The 5,215-nt window shown below is 41.6% G+C and overlaps 1 long non-coding RNA gene across 1 annotated transcript; it reads left to right on the forward strand.

Annotated features, from left to right (window-relative positions):
* Nucleotides 1–1,419: 1,419 nt before the first annotated feature.
* Nucleotides 1,420–3,840, forward strand: LOC112263966. The gene is made up of 3 exons (XR_002955561.1): nucleotides 1,420–2,228; nucleotides 2,444–2,579; nucleotides 3,044–3,840. It is a non-coding gene; the product is annotated as an uncharacterized LOC112263966 (long non-coding RNA).
* Nucleotides 3,841–5,215: the final 1,375 nt, after the last annotated feature.

The following is a 5,215-nucleotide window of genomic DNA, read 5'->3' on the forward strand; positions in this document are numbered from 1 at the left end:
CAACAATGCAACAGGTAGTGGCCAGTTTTCTTGAAAAATGTATTAGTAACAGAAAGCAACCATAATTTCACAGTAAACAGTTCATTAGGAGCTATAAAGGATCAAATAAAATAAAGTATTTCAGAGAGTATGGGCTTCCTGCATCTCTTTGAATACAGGGTAACTAAATGACCAAGTCTTGTTCCAATCCATTCCCCTTTAACACTCCATATAACAAAAAGGCATTTGAATCCACTGCCTTGAATGACACACTTAGCTTTTTCATGTCATACCTATAACTCAAAGCATTATTAAGAATTTAACACTGGCTCTGCCATGGCATATAGTCATTAAAACAGTATATTAACAGCATTACATTTTTATCGTAAACTTCACAATTATCCAAACCACAAGCTAGCATTTCACTGGTAAAATCTGAAATTTTTGACTTGCTGTGTATTCCTCTGCCCATAGTGAACCACAAAGTTCAGCATTCATAGCGAAGGCAGACACCGCCCGCTAAGGTAAATGGGGCATGCCCACAAACTTGGATGATGGCGTTTTGTACTTCGATTGAACAACACACAGCAATCTCAAAACTTATTTTGTTAAAAATATTTGTTTTTCACAAATGTTTGTCATCATGCCTGTGCTAATTACAAACAAGGGGGAAAATTTCACCGTTCTACCGACCAGAGATTTACCCCAATGCAGCCAATGGCTTGCGGCTATAAGGAATGATGCGGGCTTTGTGGGCTATACTCGGCCTTGTCTCGGGATGGTAATTTGGTGGTTTAAGATATCCCTCTAGTGGTGTGGGGGCTGTGCTTTGGCAAAGTGGGTGGGGTTATATCCTTCCTGTTTGGCCCTGTCCGGTGGTGTCATCGGATGGGGCCACAGTGTCTCCTGACCCCTCCTGTCTCAGCCTCTAGTATTTATGCTGCAGTAGTTTATGTGTTGGGGGACTAGGGTCAGTTTGTTATATTTGGAGAACTTCTCCTGTCCTATCCGGTGTCCTGTGTGAATTTAAGTACGCTCTCTCTAATTCTCTCTTTCTTTCTCTCTTTCTTTCTCTCTCTTGGAGGACCTGAGCCCTAGGACCATGCCTCAGGACTACCTGACATGACTCCTTGCTGTCCCCAGTCCACCAGGCCGTGCTGCTGCTCCAGTTTCAACTGTTCTGCCTGTGATTATTATTATTTGACCATGCTGGTCATTTATGAACATTTGTACATCTTGGCCATGTTCTGTTATAATCTCCACCCGGCACAGCCAGAAGAGGACTGGCCACCCCACATAGCCTGGTTCCTCTCTAGGTTTCTTCCTAGGTTTTGGCCTCTCTAGGGAGTTTTTCCTAGCCACCGTGCTTCTACACCTGCATTGCTTGCTGTTTGGGGTTTTAGGCTGGGTTTCTGTACAGCACTTTGAGATATCAGCTGATGTACAAAGGGCTATATAAATACATTTGATTTGATTTGATGAGGTGACCAAGATCAGAGTGATTTTCAGGCTGAATTGATGGGAAATCCATTTTGATGACAACTGTGAAGTGATCCGATATCATCGATTTCTTTCCTTCACAAAAAAATGGAAGATTATTGATTAGAGGTAACCTAACATTAGCTTGTTTGCTAGCCTAGTTGGACAAGCTAGGTCATTTAGCTAGCTACCTAACATTACAGTCCTGCATTGAACTCTGAAAGCCATTACCTAAATCATTTAGATATATTTTTGGTATATACACTGTCAATCAATTTCGCCTGGTAGTCTCTGCTAGACTGGTAGCTACTGTACCTTAGACAGAGTAAAGATGTTTCTTAGTGCATTCTTTGACTGATGTTAGCTAATGTAAGAAAGCTAACTTTAGCAAATAAGAGCAGTTCAATCTGGTAAATTAGCCATCTTTTCCACCCTTGTCTGGGAAACAAACAAAATAGAATTGTCAATACAGTTAAATCACTCTGTGTGTGTTGGTAACAATGATAAATGTTTATAAATCCTTTATGGTTGGTTAGTTGGTTCTCAGCCAGTCTCATTTGGATATTAATCTTGCTGCCAATTTAGTGATGCTAGTTATATTGTCAGCTTGCTGTTGGCTTACAATATCCATGTTAGGTATGCTATGCTAGCCAGTCTAATAGAGATCAATCAAAAATGGGGTGGTTGAATTGTGTATTGTTGTGTATTTTGTTGTAGGTGGTACAGAATCCAATTACACCAACATGCACTTCCAACTCCACAAGGTGAAGGTATGATGGCAAAAATATTTACAAGCTGACGGCTAAGATAGCTCAATTTACAGCAAGCATGGTATAAACATGAATTGGTTACTGTTTGTATGGTTTGTGTTATGGGGTTACAGGTGGTTAGACGTAGCCTGAGGACCATATAGTACCTTCCAGACCATTTAATCAATTTAGCCTACCCCTCTTCTCTTTTTACATTTTCTCTTTGTAAAACTCAGGTTACCTGGAGTCATTCCACAGTGCCCTGCTGAAAAATACCCTGATGGGGCAGCATTTTGGGTACACAAAGTGCTGTTATGGAGGTTATGGAGCACAGCAAGATTGTGGTACAGATACCAGCAGGGACACCGAAAGGTATAAAAGTATGATTACAACAGTAATGACACAACCACCTCATTCATCTCTCTGCAGATTCTCAAAGCACAATACAAAGACACGTCTCCAAAAATCCCCTATTGACATGAATTATATGCAAAGTGAATGGACTGGGGGAGGTTTCCAGACAGCACTTTGAGATGAGGAAGGGGCTTTTGGTTGTGCAGAGTTGTGCTTAGACGGTAAATGTATTGTTGAGTATGAGAGCGACTGAGGCGCCACTTCTCCTCAATCTCCCATACACAATAATTCATACAGTATATGAATTATTAAGACTTTTCACACCTTCTCCCCCAGACCATTCACGTTGTTGACTGATCTTTCCTCTCAAAAGCAGTTCCAAATGTCCCCTTATTGTCCCTGAACATCAGCTAGCCAGTCCCATTCGGTTGACACGTCCCTTCAACAAAGTGTAAAATGCTAACACAACCATGTCTTTCCAGGAGACATGCAGTACCAGCAAATCTTCTGCAAGAGGACCAAACAGTTGTTGGTTAAGAATCCCGACACCATTTTTGGCAGAGTCTTATCCAGCTGGCCGTTCACCGCAGGCAGGACAAGACCATTCGCCATATGCAAAAATAATCTTAGCTTCACCAGCCCACCATGCCGAACAGCATTGCCAGTGTACCAAAGCCGGATAATGGACTATGGCTGCATTTACACAGCCAGACCAATTCTGGTCTTTATTTTTTTTCTTGACAAAATGGTCTTTTGACTCATCAGAATAGTTCTGAAAAAGAACTGATGTGATTTGACCAATTAATGGAATTGGGCTGCCTGTGTAAACAAAGCCAGTGTGGCTCAGCGTAAGACCATGTAGAACAGCGGTCTCCAAGCCTGTTCCTAGAGAGCTACCCTCCTGTAGGTTTTCGCTCCAACCCCCGTTGTAACTAACCTGTTTCAGTCCATCAACAAGCTAATTACTAGAATCCGGCGTGCTAGATTAGGGTTGGAGTAAAACCTACAGAACGGTAGAAGGGTAACAGTAACAGGGTTGTAGAGCCCTGATGTAGAACCACAATTAAATAAATATGGACATTTTCTATGCATTCAAAATGTGTCTGCATTTGTGGATCAATAAAATATATTTATATAAGCTGTACATGGCTCTGTAGCATCAAACAGATGCTAAACATTCAGATATCCAAGCAATGTTTATTTTTCAAAATCTAAAATACAGGGGAGTGTACCCTACTTAATGCAAACTCAAGATAACTGGATATTCAACAAGAATGTTATATGGTAAAAATAAATACTAATACTATACTACTAAATACTATGTCTGAGTGTGTTTCAGGTGTAAAGACACATAGTGCATAGACGTGCATAGAACTGTAGTTACAGATTGCTACACCAGTCTTCTCTCATTGATCGAGACAGGTGGATGTTCACCCCAAAGTTCTGCATGTCATGTTGACAGAGAACTGACTCAGTCAATGACTGAGACGACTTGAAAACAGACAAGATGGCAGCTTCATGGAGCAAAAAAAAGTAATTGAGAATTTTCTAAATTCAAGCTGACCGCCTGCAACTGGACTGTTACGAATCCCTTTTGGCCCGACAGTCTAAGGGGGATGGTAATGAGACCCGTAACATAACTCATGCAAATTATTATTGTGACAAAGTAAAAGTGTGAACGAAATAACCACGACAACAGAAATCTACCGTCAAACTCCAGGTTTATTTATAAACACACAGTAATGGGGGGGAGCAGGAAAAGGGGCTGAGCTGGACCCAAGGAAAGAAACAATAAATATACAAAAACACCCCTAAGCTAGACTAGCCTACTTTAACAACAGCTGTTTTGTTGCAGACCTCACAACCGTACGAATTAGAGCAACACCTGTTGGTGGCTTGGCACGAAGAGGCATCCCTTGTTTGCGTTTAAGCAGGAAGCAATCATTAATCATATGTCCTACTTTATGACAATAGAAACAGGGACGCTCATTCTTCTGGCGTGCTTGATATGCTACTGCTGGCCGACTAGGGCTAAAGGTAGGAAACTCAGTGGCTCTACTCTCAGTTTGAGCCGAAAACACACTCTTGTGCGTCAACACAAACTCGTCTGCCAACACAGACGCTTCTGCCAGGGAGGATACTTTCTGTTCGTTTAGGTAAACTACAATGCGTTCGGGTAAGCAATTTTTAAACTCTTCCAACAAGATTAACTCCCGGAGAGAGTTGAAATCAGTTACCTTACTAGCAGCATGCCATTTATCAAACAGATTTCACTTGTCTCTAGCAAATTCCACATAAGTCTTACTAGAAGACTTTCTATGAGACCTAAATCTCTGTCGGTATGCCTCAGGCACAAGCTCATAGGCACGAAGAACAGTAGCTTTGACCACTTCATAATTCAAACTGTCCTCTAGAGGTAGCGCTGACAAAACCTCTTGGGCTTTACCAGTTAATTTACACTGAAGTAATAGACACCATACCTCTTCAGGCCATTTCAATGCTACGGCTATACGCTCAAATACACAAAAATAGGAGTCAACCTCTGACTCTCTGAACAAAGGTAGTAAGGCAATCTGCCTACTAATGTCAAACGGGTTTGAGGACACAGCAGGTGAGGACGGCTCACAAACAGGCACAGTAGGAACGAAGGCTAG

Source organism: Oncorhynchus tshawytscha, linkage group LG12 (genome assembly GCF_018296145.1).
Source record: "Oncorhynchus tshawytscha isolate Ot180627B linkage group LG12, Otsh_v2.0, whole genome shotgun sequence".
In the NCBI taxonomy this organism is placed as follows: Eukaryota; Metazoa; Chordata; class Actinopteri; order Salmoniformes; family Salmonidae; genus Oncorhynchus; species Oncorhynchus tshawytscha.